This window comes from Chelonia mydas, chromosome 1 (assembly GCF_015237465.2).
Source record: "Chelonia mydas isolate rCheMyd1 chromosome 1, rCheMyd1.pri.v2, whole genome shotgun sequence".
NCBI classification, from domain to species: domain Eukaryota; kingdom Metazoa; phylum Chordata; order Testudines; family Cheloniidae; genus Chelonia; species Chelonia mydas.
The window spans coordinates 172,138,117-172,165,568 of record NC_057849.1 but is presented as its reverse complement, the minus strand read 5'-3'; the positions used below and the strand labels follow the sequence as shown (position 1 = coordinate 172,165,568).

The 27,452-nt window shown below is 38.5% G+C and overlaps 1 long non-coding RNA gene across 3 annotated transcripts in view; it reads left to right on the top strand.

Moving 5' to 3' along the window:
- LOC114020167 overlaps positions 1-27,452 on the top strand; it is a 324,008-nt gene that overhangs the window by 246,688 nt on the left and 49,868 nt on the right. For 2 of the 3 annotated variants that reach the window (XR_006287984.1, XR_006287985.1), the window contains exon 7: positions 1,050-1,100. This is a non-coding gene — a long non-coding RNA (uncharacterized LOC114020167). Of the gene's footprint in view, positions 1-1,049; positions 1,101-13,316; positions 13,323-27,452 lie in introns of all 3 variants that reach the window. The other variant, XR_006287986.1, reaches the window with a different exon arrangement.

Genomic DNA, 27,452 nt, shown 5'->3' with positions numbered 1-27,452 from the left:
TTGGCCTGGAGTCTTCAGGAATTAAAAACTAATCTTTCATGTGAGATTATGTCATGTGATGAAACCTCCTGGAATATGTCCGACCACAATTGGCAACCGTCATCTCAAATTGATGGAAATTTTTGACCTCCAACTTTCAGTGCCTTAGCTCTCCATTTGGAAAATGGTGAAAGTACTAATCCCTTATCTCACAGGGGATTAGTGAAGATAAATAATGTTTGTGACACATTCCGATACTATAGTAATGAGTGCCATAGAAAAGTCCATGAGGAAATTCATAATTCTGTCTTCCAAGCAAGGTTTGAATAGTGTGCAGTAAATAAGGCCTATGGTGACACATTGAACAATATGGATAAAACAAAATATTGAATAGTCGCTTGTTAATTGAGTACCATCCATCCATAAATGAGCAGGGATCCTGTGGGGAAAATAGCATGTGATCATGTCATTAAAGACTGTATTATAATACATATCCATAAGGGGCCCAATTTAAGGTTGCATAGAACAGCCTTACTTCAGGCATAGCTTAACTTTTGAGTGCTTGACTTTGCAACCTGTACTTGTGTTTATAGATAGATAGATATTGTGCGTGTGTGTGTGTGTGAGAGAGAGAGAGAGAGAGAAGAAACCAATATTTCAAAAAGTTGAGTTGAGTTTTAAATTTTCTAACGGACATTAAAATCTCTGAATATTAGGAATGTTAGAAGGAAAATTATTCTAGAGCCATTTTTATACTTAAATAAATGGGGCTGTTGCCATATATATATTAGCAAAAAGAATAAGCATGGCAACTGGTAACTACAATCATTAGTTTCTCATTAAGACATCATGGATTGTTGTTGTTAATATAAATCCTGTCAGTCATCCAGGGCCCTAACTTCTGGTGAAGTAGGCATTTGATGGATTTTAGGATATACCAGGGTTAGTATATTTTTACTGTTCAAAATTTGTATGATAGGAACTTCTTGTTGCTGTTTATTAATTTACTGTTAGACTCATGGATGTGAGAGGTGGATTATATTTTAATACACTTTTTTTTTCTTTCACAGCTTGTTATCGTATATTCTTCATAGGTCTGCCCACTATGATAAATCGTACAGGTAAGAAAAGAAATATAAAGAAGTTAGTTTATTGATGGGAAATATTTTTAAGATTTTAGGGACTAATTCCTAAGGGACTTCTGTAGTATTCTTAGAGAAACTTCAGCAAATCTATTGCAAAAATGTTGAAAATGCCAGTGTTGTCAGTTTCCACTTAAAAAAAATGAACATCTCAAGAAATTTTTCCCAGTTGGGAGCAGAGTTTATTTTCCCAATCTGCTTATATGTATTTATTCTTTCTCTTCATTCGTCTTCTCTTCCCTCGTGCTCCCCGGTGGTCTCATTTCCCCCACAGTTTGTATTAGTATTTATAGCTTTTCAAACCCTGGTAAGTTCTCCCATTCATGCTGGCTGCTGTCAATCTGCCTTTTCCTACTTGTGTATCAGCATCTTAAGCAGTATTACCTGTTGACAGTTCACAGGTAGTATTTCAATACAATTGGGACGGCAAAGCAACTGTGGGAGGTAGGGTCAACCAACAGTGTCTTTACAAATTAATAAATACAGATTTGTTAAATTGAAATCAATATTTAAAATTAATGGCTTTGCTTGTTGTGAAAAGCAACCGGGTAGCAATGACTCAGGGCAGAACATCAACTCCTTAAGTCTCTTTTAGTGTGCCTATAGTGATAGGTTGATTCATATTAGAGCTCAGAGCTTTTACCTCTTGAATTCCTGCTTGCCTAGTCGCTGTTGTATTAAATTATTATGGCTTCAGCAAAGGATTTTCATTACTTGTTTTCCATTGTTGTGTGTGTTCATGATGTAATTTGCACCATATGGCATGAATGCAGTATAGTTTTAATCTGGCTTTCTGTAGCTGGCAAGTCCCATTACTTTTACGTTGCCTCAACTTCTGAGAGCGCAAGAAAACACTGGACATCTCAAGCAGGTTACTTGTTTGTTGGGAGAGAAATGAGTGGATAGAGACAGATATTTTTTCACGGACTATTTTTACTTCCAGAATGCATATAAGGATTGATCCAAAGCCCACTGAATCAATAGCAGCCTTTCCATCCATTTCAGCAGACATTAGAACAGATCCTAAAGACAGCTAAAATGACCTCTGACAGGCAAATCAAGAGAAGTCAAATTAACATAGATTCTACTCGTTCTCTCGTTTCATATTGTATCCTACCTCACCCCTTTCGCTCCGTCAGTAATGTTAGCTTCATGCCTCCCTTAATTCTCTCACTCTCTTCTTCATGTTTTCTTCCATGATGTCATCAACACCTAGAACATCCTCCCAACCCAGTACTCCAAAGGTAAACCTCCTTTCACTGAAGTCTCTCCAAACACTCTCTTCTTTCACAGGACCTTCCAGTGCAAACCCACCCAGTGTTACCATTCCAGTTTCTTTCTTTGAATAACAAAAAAGAGCTCAGTTGTCACCATATTTTCAGCTCTCCTTCAACGTTCGTGTTTGGTTTTGTTTGTGTTTCAGATTGTAATCTCTCACTGATAGGAAATGAGGCCAATATTTAGAAAAGTGACAAGTGCCCAGCATGAGACACCTTGAAAGGACCTAATTTTCAAAGGTTGGGTGGAAAGGCCTGATTTTCCATAGGTAGAGGCTCAGCACTTTTTGAAAATCAGGATCCTTCAAGCTTCCTCAAGTTGGGCACCCAAAATCACTAATTATGTCTGAAAATCTTGCTCCACACCTTTTTTATGTCTTGTACGCCATCGAACAAAATATCAACAGTTAACAAATATCATTAATGATATCACTTTCAGAGCTCTGGAAAAAAGAAAGCTTTTTTCAAGTTCCAACCTGACTCCTCTTACATAAAGATGTCTCCATTTGCTCGGCAAAACATGTCAGTCAAACAGATCACTTTGTAAGAACATCTGCCTGAACCCAAATCACTTACAGTCTAAACAGGCAGGCAGTGCAAGATGCACAGAGAGTCACAGAAGAAGGTACATTCTTAGAGCTTCAGTGTCTGTGGCCTTAGCAGGAAGCAGCAAAACCCAACAGCTACCATAAATACTACTGTAGTATAGGCAGGAAGAGATCAGCATGTTTTGTATGTAGTTTTCACATTGTAATGAATACATGGGATTCCTATGTATCTGCTGCATACTTCAAATAAATAATTTGAATGATAATTATCAAGTAGACAATAGCACAATTTGCTCTTTGGGCCAAGTGCCATTCTTTTGTATGTGTTTGTACAACATCTTGCACAATAGGGCCCCAGTGCTGATTGAGACCTCTGCTTCCTACCACAATACAGGATAACAATGAAGTAGAGTTTTCTACAAATATGGATATTCAGGAATTACCTCTGAAAAAAACAGCCCCTCCCCCCAAAAAACCCTGAATGATACATTTTAAGGAACTTATTTTTACAGACTTTTTAAAACTTTCATGAGTGTCCCATATATCCAGTTCTGTATGTGAACACAGGTAAAAATGGGTGCTTTATCTAGAACATTGATACTTCTACTGAGGCTTGAGAGCCACAAGTGGATCTTTAATGTCTCTCTTGTGGCTTTTTCAGCAGATGATATCAAAACACTGTATGATTTAATTATTCATCAGTCTAAGATATTAACCAATCAGGATGCTTTTACTATGTTATTTGCTATATATATAGTAAGAGCATCCTGATATATATATATATAGTAAATGAAACAATAAATTCACACTACTGTGGCTCTTTTGGGTAATTGTGATTGCTAATTTAGCTCCTGAACCACTGAGGTCTGAGTATCACTGATCTATAACATGCAGTCTGTTTATGGGTGCACATGCACAATTTGCAGTCTCAGATTCAGAGGCCTGTTTGAAAATATGAAATAGTCATTTTTTTAATCTGCTTTTTATCCATTGCTGTACTAGTGCTGGATACGCTTTGTGTTCATTATGAGGAGTGAATTTGGGAATAAGTGGAATAGTGAAAGCTTCACTTACCTATTTTGGAAAAACATACTTAAAAATATCTGTCAAAGGTACAGCTTTGTCGACAGTGGTATAAAAATCCCTTGTATTTATAAATACATTTATTTTAACAGTCTGAATTTGTGAACAAATTAGTTTCACCCCTCCCCCTCATGAGGGCAACCTGTGACTATTTTAGCTAGTGAGTTTAATGACAGAAGCAGGGTAAGTTAATCACATTTTTTAGACCATTCTTGGAAAATAAAAATTTAATGCTCAGTTTTCACACAAGAAACCTAATTATAAGAGTTGTGTTCATTCAGTGAGGAAGCAGAAGCAATGCCATTTGATGTAACGGATTATCCTCGTAATTCAAATATGGAATACACACAAAAACTGCTCACAAATATGCTACAAACCAAGAATTATTCAAGCCACAGAAAAATTCACTTCTGTGCAGAGAGCTAGCACGAGACCTACGCACAACGTAAGTCTCTTCTGACTCATCTAATTCCGACTACTATCAGAGACAGGATACTGGACTAGATGGACATTGGTTCTGATTCAGTATGGTGATTCCTATGTTCTGATTTTAAAGGCTTAAGTAGCATAAAGTCTTGTTCTGGTCCTATGCACAGTGGTGAATTTTATCCAGAATGATTAAATTTGAGAAAATCACAATCTGCCTTCGGATAATCTGTAAACAGAAGGAAGAAAAGTGAAAAGTGTCAAATAAATGATTCATTATGAATTATTCACCTAGCTTTTGGTCAGAATTTCATAATCCTTGTGTTTGTACAGAATACACATTGGAAATCAGTGTCCTGACTAAAATGAATCAGTTTTAAAGATTTTTAATTATGGCAATAATTCAGTTCAAAAACATAGTTGCTCATTCCTTGCAGTAAATAATTAGTCTTCTGTGCCGTCTTTCTTAACCAATGACAAAGAAGGCATGGGGACACATAAATGTTTTCATTAACACTATATAAAGCCATCTATTAGAAGGACTCTTTCTCTTTTGGCTTGGGGGACAGGAGTGTGAAAGTGACATCTTACTGTAAGGAGATAACCTCATGGATAAATCCAAATGAAATTATGGGAAGGAATCCTGGCCCCATTGAAGTCAATGGGATTTTGGCTATTGGCTTCAGCAGGGGTCAGCATTTCACCCAGAGTGCTTTTACCCAATTAATGATTTTAGACTCACTTCTATTTTTGTCCTATTTTTCCTACCCGTGTAATAAATGCGGTGCTAACTCTCATTGGTAGCAGTGGGAACTTCATAGGTGGATAGAAAACTGGCTAGATTGTCGGGCTCAACGGGTAGTGATCAATGGCTCCATGTCTAATTGGCAGCCAGTATCAAGTGGAGTGCCCCAAGGGTCGGTCCTGGGGCCAGTTTTGTTCAATATCTTCATAAATGATCTGGAGGATGGTGTGGATTGCACCCTCAGCAAGTTTGCAGATGACACTAAACTGGGAGGAAAGGTAGATACGCTGGAGGGTAGGGATAGGATACAGAGGGACCTAGACAAATTGGAGGATTGGGCCAAAAGAAATCTGATGAGCTTCAACAAGGACAAGTGCAGAGTCCTGCTCTTAGGACGGAAGAATCCAATGCACCGCTACAGACTAGGGACGGAATGGCTTGGCAGCAGTTCTGCAGAAAAGGACCTAGGGGTTACAGTGGACGAGAAGCTGGATATGAGTCAACAGTGTGCCCTTGTTGCCAAGAAGGCCAATGGCATTTTGGGATGTATAAGTAGGGGCATTGCCAGCAGATCGAGGGACGTGATCGTTCCCCTCTATTCGACACTGGTGAGGCCTCATCTGGAGTACTGTGTCCAGTTTTGGGCCCCACACTACAAGAAGGATGTGGAAAAATTGGAAAGAGTCCAGCGGAGGGCAACAAAAATGATTAGGGGACTGGAACACATGAGTTATGAGGAGAGACTGAGGGAACTGAGGATGTTTAGTCTACGGAAGAGAAGAATGAGGGGGGATTTGATAGCTTCTTTCAACTACCTGAAAGGGGGTTCCAAAGAGGATGGCTCTAGACTGTTCTCAGTGGTAGCAGATGACAGAACAAGGAGTAATGGTCTCAAGTTGCAGTGGGGGAGATTTAGGTTGGATATTAGGAAAAACTTTTTCACTAGGAGGGTGGTGAAACACTGGAATGCATTACCTAGGAAGGTGGTGGAATCTCCGTCCTTAGAAGTTTTTAAGGTCAGGCTTGACAAAGCCCTGGCTGGGATGATCTAATTGGGGATCGGTCCTGCTTTGAGCAAGGGATTGGACTAGATGACCTCCTGAGGTCCCTTCCAACCCTGATATTCTATGATTCTGTGATTCATATATGGACCAAAGGCAGAACGTTTAACAGGTGTCCACAATACAGATCAGAGATGTGAATTCTGTCCTGATTAGCTGATATGGACAACAGTCCACTGTAAGAACCTAAGTTAAAACTTGAACCCATGTCTTCCATTTAGCACTTTGGTGTCAATAACTAGGCTTTTTCCCCTTGTAACCAATTTTAAATTATTGAGACATATTAAAATGAAATATAAACATTAGAATGATTTTCTTCTGAATGTATGAGATATGCAGTCAGCATCTACTTTGTGTACTGCACCCATAGACTTATACAAATACAGCCACATCACAGAGCCTCCAACTAACTAATCAAATAACACATTTTAAAATGTGCTATCTATATTCTGTGTGCATGAAGTTCACAGTTTGAACTGTTAACCTATTTAGGCCCCAGTGCTATAACTGAAACCATACAGATGGGCCCTTGTGCCCAGGCGGAGCCCAGTTGACTTCAGCAGGGCTTGCACCAAACCCAAGAGGCTCTTTGCAGGTTCAGGGCCTCAGCAGTGTTGCCAGCTCACAGTTTTATCACGAATCTTGCAATATTCGGTATTTTTCTTCAAGCCCCAGCTCTTGGACTCACATGATTCTGTGAGCCTCTCAGCTTTCAGTGTTAAAAATGAAAATTTCTAGCCTTCATGTTTGCAGAGAAAATCTTGAAAATATGAATCCTAAAGACTCAAAAAACAGAAGGCAAATAAAAGGAACCAAACATTTGATGATTTTTTAAAATCTCATAATTTGTAAGCCAGTCTCATGATTTTGGGATTCTGAATCATAGTTTTTTTTTGTTGTTGTTGTTTTTTTGAAAGCTTGGGCTTGATTGTACTATATGTAAAATTTAACAATAGTTGCATACATAAAGATCACTAAATGTTGTCTTGAAAAATGGTTACTGGTTTTCTTCTCATCGTATTGAAATCAGACTGGAAATTATATTTTTGTCAATCAATTAACATGATTGGGGAGAAAAAAAATGACATCTGATATCTTCACTATTCGAGTCCCAATAGCTTACAGGTATCAGAGGTAATTATATATTCCTTACTATATCTACAGCTCCTTATCCCATATTCTGTTGTTACCTAGAGCAAATATCAAATGAAATTTATAATGATTGGTCACCTGAAATAGACTGAACCACTGATAAGGGGAAAATACCTTACTGACTTACAGGCATGCAGACCTTTACAATTATTTATATAGAGATTTGGCATGAATTTTCTAACAATAGGACATTGTGCATCTAAAAATTTTATTTCTATATTCAACAATACAGCATCATGCAATAAAAATTATCTGAGCAGAAGAAAGTGAAATACAAGCCTCATATTAGTGCTATACATCCATAACTTTTGTGGCTTTGGCATTGTTTCAGCATGTGTAAGTAGAAAAGATACAAACTTGTTTATTGTTTTAGAATCCCTTAAAATCTGAATTGCACAGAAAATCTGTCATATGTCCAGAGGAGGAACATATGCTTGGCTTTGAGTAGATTCCACAGGAATATCTAAAAGAAAATTTAATCTAAATATATCAGATCCCAGATTTTGTAGATTAAATTAATCTCTTCAGAAAATTATTTTATTAATGTATCCCTTAATACACTTTTACTCTGGCTTTCTTAGAGATTCATGAAGTCACTTATTTAATTTTCATAATATGAAGCAACAACAAACAATAGTTCCTAAATTGTCTCAAGGTTATGCTCAAAAGACATTTCTCACCAGTGTTTGTAGTCTCCCAAACCTCTCTGGGAAGATTTTAAAATACTCTCAATATTGACAGGTTTGTTTTCTGATCAGTTATAATACAACAGCTACCCAAATAACAAGGAAAATCGAACTGTAGAAAGAAAAGTGCAGGTAACTTTGCTAACAGTAATGAGTTAAAATATTTTCCATCTAGTTGTAAAACTAGCTTGCTGGAACTACCACTAGCTATAATAAATTTAAGAAGTTAAATTAGAGAGGTTTGTGTGCCAATTCTGTCTTCAGACAGCAATATGTTGTAAAGTTTGGAGATTCTATTAACTCATGATGGTTGTAGAATCAAGAAAACGACTTTTTCACAGAGAACAAGTGATTCATATATTTATGGTATATCTTAATTATATTGAGACTGTAATACCATAAGGTTTTGAATACTGCCAACATCTGGCAACCCCTACTCATCAAATATAGTCAGACCATCCCCTGATAGTCTCAAACAGGGATGTAGTAGGTTCTTCCTTGGCTTACTGAATATCAGTAGGTGAATTTTAAAAGGGCTACAGCCTCAAAAATATCAGGATATTTCTGAATGATAGCTCCAGGGAGAGGGGAAGATGCATGAAATCCAAAGAAGAAACCCTTACTTCATAACATGAGAAGGGAAAAATGATTGAGGAGAGAGCCCCAAAATCACTGGGGGTATGTGTGCAGAAGGGGGAGTCCACTTCCCTTAATAATGCTACAGAGTGTGGGAGAGGGTAGAATGCCTTTTTCGGCACACTAATGAAGGGAGTAGGCAAGAGCCATATCCTCCCACTCTGAGTACTTTAAGCTGTTGTTTTTTTTAAAAAGATTGATGTCCCGACCCATCAGCTGGATCAGAGCATGTTCAACTCCACCCTTAATGCAGTCACTCATGGAGCAGTGGGGGTTACTGTTATTACTGGTTGCATTTTACCATTTGTATCAGCATGACCTATACAATAAAATAAGAAAATAACTTTTGCCCCATGAAGCTTACAGTGAATATTTCACTGTAACTGATAACGTGTTTGCCTCAAGAAGGAGGGGACACAACAGAGAATGGAAAAAGTGACAAATGGTCAGGGCAGAACATAATGAAAGGGCTAAAAGCACAGTTTGTGTCTGTTTTGTTTTATATTTCTTTATTGCTGAGCTTATTCTTGTCATTGTTAAACTGATGGATTTTATTTCAGCTGTCTTCCTCTGTTGCTCTTCAGTTCCACTTTTGCAGGCAGTGCACGGGCTCAGTAGTCTGTGTGTGTACGGTTGGGACAGTCAACATAGGAAGTGGCAGAGAAGAGAAAGAGGGGGAGATTTTGTCCCTCCTAACAGCAGGGTCACAACTTCTTAACACATCATTTTGTTTGGGAGGTTTGCGTCTTCTACAGCAGGCTGACATTTCTTCCGTCTGGATCATCTTGCCTTGGAGCCAGCAGTCATTGCCTCTCAAGAGATGTGTCTGAGGTCCACAGCTATAGTGTGCTGGATTGGTTCCAGAGCATTTAAAACTCTTGGTAGCTTTCTTTTGTCACTCGTAATAAGCTAAGAATTACAGGGACTAAAATTTAAAGGAAGAACACTTCGCAAATATTGCTAAGCACTAGATTTTTTTAATTCAGTGAAGTTGTATTTTTGATGGAGTTTTATTTAATTTTTGCTTGAAAATTCAGTTCAGTTCTGATCCCTGTTGCTTTCACATTATTATTATGGTTACACTTCATAATAGTCTGACTGTAGTCACGCTGTGGTTATGCTTTTTGCTAACTAACTACCACTTATTCTTTGTGTGTGTATACATGCATGCATGCTCATGCATGTGCGGAGGATTGTCAAACTGGCAGATATGTCTAAAATGTATTTCCATTTGTGGGAAAGATGCTAAAGTGCTTGTGTTGCATTTCTTTTAGATCTGGGTCAGAGACAGTTTTCCTGTCCCATGAAAGTTTGTGAGATGCCAAAACTTTTCCCATTCTACTTTGGGGCAGGGCCTGTAGGGTGACCAGATAGCAACTGTGAAAAAATGGGACGGGGGTGGGGAGTAATAGGCGCCTATGTAGGAAAAAGGCCCAAAAAACGGGACTGTCCCTATAAAAATGGGACATCTAGTCACCTTAGGCCCGGGGGAGGAGAGCCATCCTCCCCAGAATAGTCAATAGCCCAGTTGTTATGGCACAAGCTGGTATGTAGGAGACCCAGGTTCAAGTCCTTATTCTGCCTGATCCCCACATTCCAGGTGACTGCCATAACCAGCCAGCTGCAGAGTTAGTCCATCTCTCTCTTGCTCAATGAATATTTAATTATTTATACAAAGTGGAACAGTTCCAACAGGAGACATGGACGGACACCAACCCCAGAATAACCTGGTTGGTACATCACATAACGGGGATATAGGGAACGACAGGTTCACATCCTTGCTTTGGGCCTCCCGGTTGATTGCGCTAACCACCAGGCTATTCTGGGGACTCTCTCAGTTACTCTCATTTTGACCAGAAATTCCACTCTGGACCTAAGGAAACTTTTCTGAAGAAAAGCCATTTTGAAAAATTCCTAACCAGCTCTATTTTCTTTATAGCATGCAACATATGTGCACTGTGGCAATAAATTTAAAAAAAACAAAACACCGTGAAAAATAAACAAATTATTTGAGGCACAAATAGAGATATTAAACCCTGCACACACACACACACTTATTTCAAAGCTGTGCTTATGGTAGTTATGATGTTGCTCACTCTGGCAAAGAGTCAGTAACTCAAATTTCTCAGGCTTTAAAGGAGGTTGCAATTATCTCACATTTCACTTCACATGCAGTGCTAATTAAGATTTTAAACAATGGCTGTAGACTTCTTTTCCTCTTTGGAATCTTATCAGAGAGTTATTTCAGACTTCCTTACGCACTTGCAATTCACCTTTAAAATGTTAGTGCTGCATTTTTGTATAGTTACAGGGCTTCACAGTGTTTTTAAAACTATGAAGGGTCCTGTGCTTTAGTCCTTATGTAACCCAGACACCTCCTTGGTCCCCTCTAGTGGCACTAAGACTACTTAGAGATTAATGAGTCTGCTACAGCCTTAGCTAAGGGCCATGTGGCTTTTAGCTCAGGCAGTAGAGGTTCATGCATTTAGCTTCAGAGATCCCAGATTCTATCCTGCCTGCCGATAATCAGTGTCTGTTGGTGTTGCACTTACACTAGTAATCCATACATACACAAGTAGTTCCATTTACTTCAATGGGGTTATTTTATTAAGTAAGATTTAATCGCATGATAAAGGTTGCTCTTTTGTGTCTTAATGCTGTGGAAATCAAGTGGAAAATTTACAAATCTGGTGCCTAAATTTAAGTAACAAAACCTGTTAGGCACATTGTAACTGGGCCATCTGCCTACCATGCACTCCTTTGTGGCCTAGGTCAAGCCACAGAGACCCTGCCTCAGTTTTCCCTCTTGGGCTATTCAAGAAACTCAAAAGGCACTGTTATCAATTCCCATCCCTTCTCGGGTTGTGCGTTATTAAATTAACAAACATTCAAAATAGTTTTCAAGTCCACTCAAAAGTTCACACAAACAACGGATTTTCTTCCTCCTCCCAGGCCTTCCTGCTTGGGGCCTTTCCGGCTTTGTCAAGCCACTCCCAGGCCCTACTAGTTGGAAACTCAGTCCGAACTCCCAGGACTTTCTGCTAGAATCTTGCAGCTAGATCCTGCTCACTTCCAGCGTTCTCTAATCCCTGAGCATTGTTGTATAAAGAGGAGGAGCAGGCTGCAATCATCCTGATCCCTCCGAGGTGTGGCTCATTCTGTACTGAAGGTTGGCTAGCCCCAACCCTTAATGGGCAAGCCACCTCATTACACAGCTAAATAACTAGTTTGAATTTTCAAAGTTAATGAGCACCCACAACACTTATTAACTTCATAGTTTGGAGTGTTCCGCTCTTCTGAAATTGAGGCCAACTTTATTTTGGTGCCTACATAAGGATTTAGGTGTTTAACTTTGGATAGTCAAGGTTGGAAATTTTGTTCCTACATTATAAATTTCAGTTTTCTTTTACCTTTTTTTTACATCACTTGTAAGCATGTATTTTTTCCTCAAACACCAACACAGTACCATTCTAACATCAGCCAGGAATCAGAAATATTGTGGATCAGTATTACCTCCTTACCTGATAGTCCATCTGTTCCAGTTTGTCCATTGCTGCCATAGTATTCTTTATTTTTTAGAACAGAATGATTATAAAATGTTTTGATAAAGCTGAGGAAATAATAATAAAAAAAATATTGGGGGGACGGGGAAGGGAAGGAAACAAAACCCTAAATCTACTTTAGGCCTTTGAGAGTCAGCATGTTAGTTAGAAAAGTCTCATGCAGACACAGAATTAGTATGCATTATAATTATATATTATATTTTAAACATTCAAGAGAAATTTTTTATACAGATTTTAAATGTAATTTTACTTATTTGTAAAACTGACTAATATTTATGAAAACTATCTGTATCCATATTAACAACAAAAGTAACGGAATAATTTTCTCTCTATAAATACACATACACTTATACAGACCTTTTCACATACAGGAATTCTTTAGAATGTAAAATAAATATCTTACACAATCATCAGCCATTCTGCAAGAAGATATGAGTTTTGAGAATTGGTTTGTATAGCTGAAATGTCGATTTATTTTCATCCTAATGCTTTTGCCTCATCCTATAAATAAGTAATTAAATATATTTTTTATGAAACATTCAGTTTAAAAGATCATCAAATAATTAATTTTCTAAAGACAGCACTTTGCAAGTTGTTGTTTGATGTCTTTGTTAATATGAAGAGGCTCCATGACTTTGGTGTTAGCTGTGACACAGGAAGTATCAGTGCATTTCCCCTAAAAGTCTAATTGAAACTTTGAGAGCAAATTGCTCCTACATTATAATCATCCTCACTACGAAGAGTAAGAAGAAAAGGGTCATATTTTGCCCTTGATCCATATAAGCATCTCCTAGCTGACAGTAACAGGAGCTTCACAAGTCTAATATAAAAACCTTGAAGAGCATTTGTCCCACATAAATGTCCCAAGGTTCTAATTCTGCACGTACATCTGAGCAGTTCTTGTTTGTGTAAATAGTCAATTGTGGCCTGCAACCTTTACCCACAATGGATGTGAGTGACTGCAGAAAGTTGGTCTTCATAGGTATCATGGGTTGTCTACAGCTGCAGCAAGTGTCAGAGCCAGGTCAACTGCCTTGGGTTTATGGAGCTTGCGCTGCGGTGCTAAATATAGCAGTGTAGACATTCAGGCTCAGGCTGGAGCCTGTGCTCCGAGACCCTCCCGCCATGCTGGGTTTCAGAGCCTGAGTTCCAGCCAAGCCTGAACATCCACACTGTTATTTTTAGTACTGAAGTCTGAGCTCTGCAAGCCCGAGTAAATTGACCCTGGCTCTGACGCTTGCTGCCACCTATCTTCTTTTGCTGTGCAGACAAGTGTGTCTGTGCCACAGATCTCCATCCCCAACGGGGTTAATAATACTTCCTTTCTCTAATACTTTGTGTCCTCTCTATTTAGACTTTACAGTCCAAAGTTCTCCAAAACATGTGCTATCTCTTACTATATATATAAAATATAAATGCAAGTACATTTGGGCCCGGTCTGCAGACAGCTAGCCAAAACACTATTTGAGCACTATTCTGCACAGGAGTGAATTTCACCCACTGAATGGTATTTATGTGGGTAGACCTACTACTCCTGTAAGAACATACTACTCACATTTTGTATTGTTAAGTACCATTTATTATTATTTATATTACAATAGACTGTAAAGGTCCCAGTCAGGATGGGGGAGGGCTCCATGTTCTCATGGAGAAATCATATGAAAATAATGACATGAACAGTCTACAAGCAAAAGATTGAATTAGAGGGATATTAATTAATCTTCCAGTGGTGAAGGTCAGAGATATTACTTTGAGTCACAAAATAAGTTAATCAATAGACTTAGGTGTATGCTTGTAATAATTATGTATGCCAGAGTAATGACAGTATTATGGATATGTTATTAGTGACTCCAGAGTTAAGGTTGTACTGAGATTTGCACTTCAAGCAGGACTAAAATCCTTCTCCTTCACATTTTAAATGATTGAATTTAGTTCCAAATTGAATACATTAACTCTTCACCGAGCATTACATTTTCCATCATATCCTCCGTCCCCTCAAAGATTAATGTATTTGTCAAAGAAGAAAAAAAATCTCTCTTTGTGAAATGTAACCCTCAGAATCATTTTGTTTTGTTTTTCCCCCTTTTCTTTCTAGCAAAAGAATTACAAGCCACGAACTTTGGATAGGCCACCTTTCAAAATTTTTAAATAAAACCGAATAATAGTTATTCCCCTTAAGCTCAGCAAACAGCAACCTACATATTCCATGCACATCCATTTTTTAACCCCCTCTTCCCCCAAAATTTTTTTATCCCATTCCACTTTCACACCTTGGTAAGTATAAACATTAGACTCTTTATAAGTATCAGCATTAAAAACGGAGTGGGAATTCGGATTGGGAGCAGGACTTTAAGGGATGACATATAGAAAAACAAATGAGTGACCCATAGGTAACTTTCAGAAAAATTCCCAAGTTAAAATAAATTAGATATTTTGAGGACAGAGCAGCGGCATGGAGGGTGGTGGGGAGAAGAGAAGTAACATTTTTATCTGTATTTAAATTAAGTTTTATCCTACTGGAATAAGTCAAAGTAATGAAAATTTTGCCTACAAATCAATTACAGGAAATAGCCAAAATAAATTAACTTGGTAATAAGGGAATAAAAAAAATATGGATGACATAGATCTCAGGGTAATTATCCCCACCAGTCATATTTTTGAACATACCAAGAAGGTACACTTAAAAAAATGCCATGGGACAGAACTAAATATTTTAAAATAAATGCTGGAAATACATGTAATTAGGCTGCTGAGTTACAGTTAAATACTTTTTAAAAGTGTGTGATATCAGAATAGTATTTCGAGTGTGCTGGTGTTTAGAAGGTGTATCATGTGTGTAGCCCATGGGAAAGCAAGTGGTCCTGATGCACAAAAATCTGACTTTTCATTTACATTTACAGGGGGAAAATTGTAGAGGCACAATGGAAATATTTCAGAATGGTAGCAGTGTTAGTCTGTATCAGCAAAAACAACGAGGAATCCTTGTGGCACCTTAGAAACTAACAAATTTATCTGGACATAAGCTTTCGTGGGTTTTAGCCCACGAAATCTTATGCCCAAATAAATTTGTTAGTCTCTAAAATGGAAATATTATTTTCTGTTCTATTTTAAACTATATAGGTTCTCATACCTCCCTCATTACCATAGCATCTGAGTGCCTTCTAGCAGTGCATTAAGCAATGCAACTTACAGATATTGCTTAATGCACTACTTTCACAATATGACACTTTTAGAAATGTTGTCAAGATCTTAAATTCTTTCAGAAATTAACTGGGCGTACTTGTGGATATGCAATATAATATCGCAGAAAAGGACAATACTGATGCAAATAATATTCAATCTGCCGAGAGATATGATCTAGAAATTTTGTCTGACACTGCAAAAACATTAGGAAGTTAAGGATAATAAAGGGTTGTCATTGGATCCAGGAAAGTTGTTATATACCTCTAGGACAATTAGAAAATGTACATCACAAAATAGTTAAAGAGAAAATCTATGAAAAGGTCAGAATATTCAACTTGGTTTTATTAATATACATATTTATTGGGACAAAGAGAACCGGGTTTCTAGAAATAATATTTTTAGATTATAATTATTTGTAGGATCATGTTTAGAGAAGAAGAAGCAATAATACAATTTAACTTTAGAGAATCTTCACTTTGGGAAATACTGAAATTCCCCACTATTTTTGGGTAGGAATGCTATCTTATGATAAAGCTATTACAGTTTATTATAGAAGTAAGCAGTATTGAAGAGATACTTGGAAAAACTGCACTCAAAATTCACCCAAACTATGTATTAATGGTAAAAAGGGAAACTGAGATATATGTGATTACTCAGGAAAATAAAACTATGTTCAGTAAATGGAATAAGCAAAATGCTTAAAAAATATAAACAATCTAAGAACTGCAAAGCCTCTAAAAATAATCAGATACAAGTTAGAAAGCAATAGAAGAAAAAGATACTGAACAGCAAATTGAAGAAACTATTTCAACAAAAAATAAAGGCTTCTTCTGCCGGCGTCAGGCCCTCCGCTAACCCTGCAGGCCACCCTGGACTCCGTGTCCCCCTCATGTGAGAGGCCCCCCAAAGCACGGGGCCTGGGGCGGTTGCCCCGGTCCGTCCTAATGATGGGACGGCTCTGCTTGGACCCATTCTGGGCACCACCAAAAATTATACAAACCTGGTGCCCATGGTTATCAACCAACTTGCGTACCTGTGTCTGATTGTCTTAGAGTTCACTCAGACAAGGAGACCGCAGTTTCAGTGGCATGTATCCACAATATGACCTTCTCTGAAATCTGTGGGGCTGCTCTGTAGAATTTGATTTACATTTTCATCTGGATTCTTTCAATATGACATGAAGAGCAGATTCTGGTTTTGGTAGGTCAGTGCTTCAGTCGCGGTTTAAGTACAGGGGTCCCCACTTAGCCAAGGAGGAGGGGTGGGGCCTCCTAAACAGGGGGAGGAAGCCATCCAGGATTCTTACATAGACCCAGAGTGGGCATGAAGTTAAGCAGCTAATAAGTGATTTGCCCTCTGTAGAATATGTGCATAAACCAGAACCTGCAAGGGAGGTATATGTTTGAATAAATCTGATGTAGTAAATGACTGAAAGAACCAGAGGGGTGGTTGAGTTCAACACATGTCCAAGGCTACAAGGAGGCATGCTGAAGGGCAGCACCCCCCAAGCATCTCTGGCAGCAGGGCAGGGCAGGTGACTTGACTGGATGGAACTCAGCAAAAAAGGATACCCTCTTTAGACTTGCTCAGCACTGCTGCTTTATGCATACTTCATACTTTGTGCATAGTACTATGAGTTATATATACTGTATTGATGTACTTTTTCTAGAAGATTCACACTTTTATGAATAAAGAAAAGGAGTACTTGTGGCACCTTAGAGACGAACCAATTTATTTGAGCATAAGCTTTTGTGAGCTACAGCTCACTTCATCCAGTGAAGTGAGCTGTAGCTCACGAAAGCTTATGCTCAAATAAATTTGTCTCTAAGGTGCCACAAGTCCTCCTTTTCTTTTTGCGAATACAGACTAACGCGGCTGCCACTCTGAAACCTGTCATTATGCAACTTTTATGAATGTTTCCTTCTAATTCACAATCACATGGCTGACATAAGCCATTTGATAATAGTTTTCTAGATTCTATCTCACTGTACTTTTCATCAAACTGAACTGTTCTCTACATGTTGCATTCCAATTCTCTCCTTTATGATAAAAGCTATCCAGAAGGCCATTCCAGAAATCTGGTTGCTATGTTTTGGTTGTCATTTGGTGCTTAGACTATAAGTAGTGGTTACCAAAGTGTTTTAGGAAAACACCTTTTCATGAGGCAGGTATTTAAGCAAATATGACTCCATCCCTTAAGAAAAGGAAAATAATGTGTTTGTTGATTAAACAATTCAGGCTGTTTATTTGCCCGTCTTACTGGAAGGGTTATGAAGAGGAGAAGGGGAGAGTATCCTCTACAGGAGTTCCACCACTTATGACTAGGCTACTGACCCTTTCAAATCACCATGTCATGGGAATCTTGCTTCCCCCAAAGAAATTAGGATAAATTGCCATTCATCACCCATTAATTCAAGTTCTAGTGCAATAAAACCCAAAGAGTTCACTCTGTCCGAGTGCACATTTCTGTAGAGTTCCCCTTAAGCCCCTGGAGTAAGAGACCCAAACTAATCATGGGATCAAGATCTCTCCAGTGGTGGTGACAGCCCACATTGTTCAGGCCCACCATGTTGGACAATTCTTAGTTAAAACAAAGACCATGTTAAACATTATTATTATTTATTTATTATTTTATTTATATTGTGGTAATACTTAGGAGCCTCAGTCATAGAGAACAGGACCCCCAATGTGCTAGGTCTTGTACAAACACAAAGCAAGGGAGGTTGTGGAATACCTCTCACTGGAGGTTTTTAAGAACAGGTTAGACAAACAACCATCAGGGATGGTCTAGTTATACTTGGTCCTACCTCAGCTCAGGGGGCTGAACTAAATGGCCTCTTGAGGACCTTTGCAGCCCTACATTTCTATGACTCTGTGAAAAAGACATTCACTGCCCCAGAGAACTTACTATCTAACTCAACACTCACTTGTCCCCTGTCATGAAAAAGATATCTCACTGAAGGGCTGGGGCACTCTTATAATGGGAAATAAAGGTGTTCAGATTACTCCTACAAAGGAGAAAAATACCTCTTATAAATATGACACTTCTCAGTCTTCTGAAATCACTCTTATTCAATTCAAGTGTTGAATAACTGAGTGCAAAAAAGATTTTTAAATTAATAACTGAACAAGTTGTGATAGCTGCATTAATTTCCCAGTTCAGCATATTTCAAGATCTTCAACTAATCATTATATGGTTATTTATAATACGTGTCTCACTTTGTCCAAATCTGTGGCTTTGTATTAGTTGTCAAGAGTGAAATGAAACTGTCTCTTAAGCGCAAGTATATTTTCAGCTACACTGTAAGCTATAATAAAGTTCTATCATCCCATCAGGAAAACAATTTGATAATGCCAAACTCACAACATTATTTCCCAATAGCACATATATGTAACATTGAAATTTAGGTTAAAATCAAAAGCCATGTCAATACAAGTATCCTTATTAAATCAGTTGGGATTACTGCCTTCAGGTATTTGTTTTGATAAATTTAATCTTTATTTTCAACCTATTATATATAAATAATGTGTATGATTAGTATCATTGTTATTCATTTCTATTACTATAGCATCTAGGAGCCCAAGTCATGCATACACATCATATAGCAACAGGAATATATATCTCAATAGATACACTGTATTTCAGACCACTTGTGGACATTAGAGATCCCATGACACTTTGTAAAATGAGAGCTGTTAACCCCAATATCCTGGCCAGACAGTATTCCAGCTCAGGTAACTAAATATTGTACTAGCTACTCAAATTTGTGTTGTATTTGCAATTGGATACAGTTTTTTTTCCTACTCTGTTCTAAACTAGGGTGTGTTTTTATGCACATGTGCACAAGCAAATATTCACTGTGGAGATGCCATTGACTATGGTATTTTTCTTCAGTTCTTGTCCTGGAGGATCTTAATGCATTTTACATGTAGTATTTAAATGTCATAACTATATTGACTGTATGGCACATATACTGGTGAAATATGAGCCATTAGTGGACCAAAATGTGGCAGCTCAGCTGTGTACTGCAATACTATAAAATTGTGTAGGACAAGAACTGAAAAAAAATGCTATGCCTGATGGCAACCACAACATGAATCTTCAGCAGGTGAGATGTAATTATCTGGCTTGGAATTTAGCAAGGACTTTGGGGCTCATGCTCTTAATCTTACAGAAAAGGTATTCTGAGATGTTTGATGTCCACAAGTGCTCAGCATCATTTAGATCTCATCTGAAAGCACTTACAGCTAGTAACACTTACAGCTAGTTCTTGCCTCTATTACTGAGATGTTGCATGATATTGGTTGAGTCACTTCACCTTGTTTTCCCTTCTGTGAAATAGTTATAGTGATACCTGCTTACTTTTGTAAAGTGCTTTAAGATATGGATGAAAAGTAATATTTAAGAAATGTTCTCATTCATTTTATTTATTAGACTGAAAAATATATTTATATATAACTAATTGCTTGTAACCTATTGCTTATTACAATCCGACAGGCACATAGCCCAGCAATACAGTTTATATAAAGTGTTCCATTAAACGAAGAATACTTGTTATCCTAGTATTACATTATCCTTATGAAGAATTTGCTAAATATAAAATTGAAGTAAATTGTACTGGAAAAAATGAAAAAAATTGCTATATCACTGTATAGATAGTGAAATTCACTCATTGATTGTGTGTCTAACCCTCTATGGCATCTGAGAAATGCACATGAAATCCCTGAATCTTAGAGTTGGTATTTGGATTTCTGATTTACCTGAAATGTGGGAGGAAATTCATAAAGCCAGACATCCCTAAATGTTTTAGTCAGATGAGAATGATCTGGAGTGATAGTTCAGCAAGGCTCTGTAGTAACTGAGATCTGATTGATTGACTACAGACAATAGCATAATTATAAACCATTTGTTAAACTTGCCCACTCCACTTTCAGCCACATTACTTTTAAGACGAGCTATCACCAGTAATGCAGAAGATATGCAAGCGTGAGAAAAAATGGCAGAATCCCAGTAGATCCACAGCTTACCAGGGCCAAATTCTGTCTTTGGAGGGGTGTGCAATTTCTGTTTAACTCAGTGGATGACATTTGCACATATTTGAAGGTAGAATTTGACAGGTAGCATCCTCATTGGTGCATGACATATGTAGGTCTAACTGAAGACCTCAAGTGTTGTTGTCAGGCCTCAAAGTGTTTATTATTAATGGAATCCAGGGTATAAATCCACACATAGATCCAAAAGAGATGGGAGAGATTAACAGAAATTTAACAAGAGTTTATACACAAACATGAATAGGTTGTCATACTGTGCATTGATACAAGTGGGATGAATGCTGCATCTCATGAACAAAACTTATTTTATGAATGTTTCAAATGCTGAGAGTAGAAATAAAAGGTGAAAAAAAGTCCGTTGTGAAACTTTTCCTGTTATCCATTCTGTCAACATTTTTCTAAAAGAATGTTAAGAACCATTAGGAAAGGAATAGAAAATAGGACAGAAAATGTAGTAATGCCACTATGGTACACCCAAACTGGTTGCAGTTCTGGTCACCTCTTCTCAAAAAAGATTTATTAGCATTGGAAGAAGCACAGAGAAGGGCAACCAAAATGAGTAGGAGTATGGAACAACTTCCATATGAGGAGAGATTAAAAAGACTGGGATTGTTCAGTTTAGAAAAGAGACGACTAAGGGGGGATATGATAGAGGTTTATAAAATCATGAATGGTGTGGAGAAAGTGAATAGGGAAGTGTTATTTATCCTTACACATAACACAAGAACCAGAGGTCACCCAATGAAATTAACTGGCTGCAGGTTTAAAGCAAACAAAAGGAAGTACTTCTTCACACAGCACAGTCAACCTATGGAACTCTTTGCCGTGGGCTGCTGTGAAATTCAAAAGTATAGCTGGGTTCAGAAAATAATTAGATAAGTTCATGGAGGATAGGCCCATCAATGGCTATTAGCCAAGCTGGTGAGAGATGTAACCCTGTGCTTTGGGTGTCCCTAAATCTCTGACTGCCGGATACTGGAACTGGATGACAGGAGATGGATCACTCAATAATTGTCTTGTTCTGTTCATTCCCTCTGAAGCACTTGGCACTGGCCACTGTCAGAAGACTACTGGGCTGGATGGACCATTAGTCTGACCCAGTTTGCCCATTCTTATGTTCTGATCATCCATTTAGTTCAGTATTTTATGACAACATGGCACTCTTCTATTCTCTGTCCATAGCACTCCTCCGATGTGATCTCCTGTTTCTGCTGAAATAACATCACCCTTTTGTATCTAAAGGATTATCCCTAATAGCCCAGGTTTTTGCGAGAAGCAAAGTAGAGGAAAACTTGCTGTTTGTTCCATCTCAATGGTCTTATGGCACTGCAGCTATTCCACGTTCAGTGAAGAACTGCTTCTCCTGCAACAGCTCATTGCAAAGAAAAAAAAGGGCACCTCTATTTGCTGTGGAGTAGAACTTTTAAAACACGGTAAAATGGCGTTTGGGAAGGTTCATTTCAATTTTAGGTGGTTGACTGATTTGACCATGTTTTCCTCCTTTTCGTTGTTAAAACCCGTATTTTGTTTTCACGTGCCTTAGGGGAATGGCTGTTCTTCAGACAAATGCCCATATTTGTCTGTGAACAAGATTATTCTTGCATGACCAAAAGTATTTTCTATACATTATTATTTGTTGCTGTTCTGTTAAACAGTTTGATTCTTCCTACAAGGAAATAGACATAATATCAGGAGACTCAGGTGACCAGTCAGACCCCACCTGAATTGTGAATAGTCAAAACAAAACTTGCAAGGGTTTGCAAGTAGCCCATAGACTGAAATTGGGAAGACAAATAAATTTGTAAAAGCTTGTCTGCTCTTGAATGTTTCAAAAGCAGGAAAAGGGCTTCAATTCACAAGGAATATTATTTATGATGAATAATGATTCAGACTCTTAACAAGGAGCCTCCTGCCTGTTTAGCTGTAGCTGGAGGATTTAATTATGTGGTACTAACCTAAAACCCATAGAAAGATGGGAAGTCACATCCATTTGAAGAGAAAATAGAGGAGGCCAGAATATGAAAAAAGATTACCTTGCTGATTTCAGAGCCTTCAAAATCACTCTTTCACATTTTGCATACATTTTACAGTCACCTCCGTCTCCCCAGTATACCAGTGCCTTGCAAGCTATGGTCTGCAGAGCAAAGGTTTTTAATTTCCTTTTGTAAAGTACCATGCACTGCTAAGATGGTGTATATAGAAGTTGTCATGATTCAGAGAGAGGCTCCCATTTCCTCCTTCCCATAAGAAGGGGAGTCTCTCTGGGTTCTTACAATCCTGTTGGGACTCCAGTAGCAGTGCAGGTGCCCAGGTGATGAAACGCTACTTGGAGCTTCACTATTACTGGAATCCCCAGCACAATCAAGCTTCCCCATCACCACCATTTTCTTACCTATGTTTGGGGTATCAGGAATAAAGTTCTCCTGTTCAAAGTCATGTTCCTTCCCCCTGCCTCCATGCCACTGCTGCCTGCTCAGCCATGGACAAGACCATACACATTGGTGCATACTTTTTTTCACCCTTTGTGACATCACCACATTATTTAATGGGTAGGGCACTCATGTAGATCTTTTCCAGTTGTCTGGCATGCATGGACAAAAGTGTCCTCATTGAGGACTAGCCACATGTGAAAGTGTTCTTCTACCTAAAAATGGTTGTGTGGATTCACATGTTGATTGTCTCTCAAAGACTCCAGCTCAAATTAGCTCCGTGTATAAGTAAAAATATATATATTTGTTTTGTGTATTATTTTCAAACACTGCAAAACTCCCACTGTGATCTGACAGTCAAGCTCTTTTCCTTTATTTTCTCACACATCACCACCATTTTGCATGCCAGAATTTTCCCTTTATCTGTTTTACCTGTGCAACAACATCTGTCTTCAAATTAAACTATTAGTTACACCTGTGCAACTGCACTGCAGGTCAGTGGGGTGGCACTGGTGTAACAAAGGGCTTAATTTGAAGACATTATTACTGAGGACATAATTTGGCCAGCAGAATCTTTATGCCTAATGATGATGTGTATGACAGAAAGAACCCAGCTTCACTTTCATATTCCTGGCTGAGTTTGAAGCACTGACAGTTAAGAAAAAAGATATTTTGATTTATCACAAGAATAAATTAGATGTGAAAGTCACTGAGACACAATAAACATGGAAGTCTAAGCTGCCATTTTCACAGAATCACTCTTTAGGTTACAGTCACACTTTAAATTGACTGGATCAGCTGTTTTTGAGTTATTTGTGAGTCTGAAAAGCTGAAATAATAGTACTTAGGCTGGTAGACTAGTCTGCATTGGGAGATTTCAAAGAATTTTACGAAACAGGGTATCATCATGCCCATTTTAACAATTGAGGCACAAAGAAGCTACATAACTTACCCAAGGTCAAACAGTGAAGTAGGGTCTTTTTACTGTGAGTTCAGAGGCCCAAGACTGGAGAGTTTTTAAAAGGGAAAAAGGTATTATTCCCTACTAATAACTAGACATGACTAAGGCTTTTCCTTAACCTTTCAAAAAGGTTATCTGTGGGCTGAGACCATGCATGTGAAATTTCATTCTAATGCGGAATTTTTTGAGACTGCTTAGGAGGAGTAACTGCACTACCACAGTAGGGTCCAGATGCCATCCTAGTACGCCATGGTGGAAAAGAAAGGGAACTGTTCTTTTTTAGGTTTCAGAGTAGCAGCCCTGTTAGTCTGTATTCGCAAAAAGAAAAGGAGTACTTGTGGCACCTTAGAGACTAACCAATTTATTTGTGCGTAAGCTTTCGTGAGCTACAGCTCACTTAGAGGCAAACAAATTTGTTTGAGCATAAGCTTTCATGAGCTACAGCTCACTTCATTGGATGCATTCAGTGGTCCTTAGCTCTGGAACAAGATCCGCTCATCTCTCAGTACTAAAATATCCTGATCTGTTCACCAAGCTGGGCACACTGTAAGGTGCCTTTATTTTCTGTGGAGGGAAGGTGGTTGATGGATGTGGTGGGGCGCTTTAGGGGAATGGGGGAGATTTATGAAGAGTTGAGTTCTGCTGACTGTCACAGGGTAAACTGCTATTTGATTGTATTTGTTTTCTCGTAGTTTGTGGTGGGGGCCCCCTAACACTTTGGGTAGGGATTCCTTTATTATTATAGACATTCAAAGAAATAACTTGAGGTTTCAGTTTTAACTCTAACATTCACCGTTGCAAACCCTATATACGGTGAGTGAAAGTGTATAGTGGGTGGAAGTGTATGTGTACATTCAATACATGTTTTACACAGTGTGACAGGTCTGATCAGGAGAGGAGAGGGGTGGCAAAGAGAGACCCTTCCTTAAGGTCAGATGGTTGGGATTTGTGGAATTTCTCTCCTTTGACCCTTGCATTCAGTCATTTCTTCCTTTTGCAATATATCCAAAATCCATCTGTTCCTGTTCATCATACTATGACCATCATCCTCTGAGCCTTGATAATTTTCTGCTTGAACTACACTCACCTTCTTTCTGGCCTTCCTGAGAACCCCCTCAGTCTCCTCTGTTCTGTCAGAAAAGGAGCTGTCATTAAACTCCTCTTCCTCTCCCACTGCCCTAGACTATCAGCCTTTTGGCACGAATCCTTCCATATCCCCTTCAGCATCTGTTTCAAAGTCCTCATCCTCATGTTCTTGGCTGGTACTGTTCTGCTTCTTCTCAGCACTGGCTGCCCATCATTTTTCAGTTCAGACCCTTCCCTCCTCCAGTTCCACCTCTGTTACCTCATTGTTCCTTCTGCCCTCAAGGACTTCCATGACATCTCCCATGCTGCCAACAGAGCCAGGAATTTCCTTCCTGATCCCTTTTCCCAAATCATATCCATCCTGTCCTCCTTCAAATCCCTCATCAAACCCCCTTTCCCAGAATCCCTCACATAATGAATCTCTAGAATGCTTAAAGTAAATAAAATGAACTTAAAAGTGTAATTATAAAACAAAAACCACCAGGGGTGCTGGAGCAGTTTTTATAGTGGGGGTGCTGAGATCCATTGAACCAAACTAAACCCTGTATATGATGGAACCACTTCAAGTCAGGGGGCATGGTAGCGCGCACACACACACACACACCCTGCCCCTCCTAGTTCCAGCACCTATGAAAACAAGAGAATTAAGATGATAATACCCGACCATCCTTACAACACTGTTACCTTACTGTGTTTTCCCTGCTCCCTCTTCCTATATTCCTTGTCTGCTACCTCCCCTATTGCCCTGCCATGTCCTAATCAATTTAGATTATAAACTCTTTGGGGCAGGGATCCTGCCTTTACTTATTATGTAAAGTGCCAGGCAGAGCTATGGTGCTATGTACAAATATTAATAGTAAGTTTGGCGGTTCCTACCCACCTCCCTTTTATTAATGTAGAAACTATGGACATTACTATATTTTAACATTTATATTGCAGCAATTCCTGAAACTGAGGTAGGAGAATTGATTTGATTTCAGTTACTTTGTTCACAACATTGAACTCCAGATAAATTCTCTTAACTAGCCTATTTTATGTCCTGTAGAAGTGTATCGTGGTTGGCATTTTTATTTGGCAGTCTAATGACATTTTACATTAGAACAATAGATGGGCAGAATAGAAATTATAGATTTGAAGCTGGGGAACTATATCAAATGCTTGTCTATTTAATAACTTGTGTTTTTTATAAATCCAATCTGGTTGTATCCCTTCGCAGGAGTATCTGGATTAACTGTATTTAGGAAAGGGGACAGTGCAGTTCTCAAATGTGTTGGTCTACAAACTTGCACACCAGCTGTCCTAGTCAGTAGTGAAGATAACAGGGCTAAGATGAAGGTATTCATGCTGTTGGAAATACAGCTAGCTTTCTCAGGAGACTGCTTTGAGGAAGATTGCAGCAATATTGAATCCCCACTGTTACTCGTGGGTATTGCTGTGCATATATATAATTTGTGTTAGATAAAATCAGGAAGTAATAAAGGGGGGGAAAGAAGAGCTGTGAGATCTACTATATACTACGTTTTATATCTTAAGGAGCAAAAAATATCCAGGGAATGTTGCTTTAATTTGTGGGGAAAAAGAATGCTCCTTTAAATCAGAAAACTTGCATTCTAGTAACTCTTTTAGTTTGGGAACCATTTGGGTGTGTTATAAAGTAAAGTTGCAGAGTAGGCATGTTTACTAGACCTTTAATTGCTACATTTAGTAGAAAGGCTTTTTTTTTTTTTTTTTTTAACGACAAGAAGCCAGAGTTTGCTGTGCAAATGAAGCAGGCTTTGCAAGAATCAGATTCACTTTGGACGACTCTTCACATTCCTAGTCATCATTACATTAGGCAGCACAATTCCATCTCTGGTTGATGGGCAGAAAAAGTGGGCAGCCTGCCAGGTAGACGTTTCCATGGCTCCCAACCCCCAAAGGTGATGCGTTTTTCAGCTAATTCAGTGAAGAGTGGGCTGAACTTTGGGTATAAACTAGACAATAGCTGCCTTCGCAGTATCAGCAGAATGGTTTATGGGAATGCACTCCACATTTGGCAGAGAATCATGTGACCTTACGGCTGAGATTTTGTGATGGTGCCAACGGAGACTTGGAAAGCAGCACCCGTTCTGACTTTTTTCCTCTTTTCTTACATGGCTCAGAAAATGGTGGATCTTAATACTTGACTTTAGCCAGACTCAGCAAGCGATTGAGCTTTGAAGCACAACTTTGCCTTTATTCTGGCTTTTTTGGCACACCACCAGGAGGCTGTCCCTTTCACGCCTGATAAACTCTGCTGCTTATCTCTAACTAGGAAAAAATAGATAGATATAGATAGCTAGATAGATGTATATAGAGAATATTTAGACTTAATAACTGAATTTTAAAACTACATGTTCTATTTTTTTTGTTGCTGAACTGTGGTTTATAACAATCTTTTTGAGTGTCTGAAGAATAAAAGTTC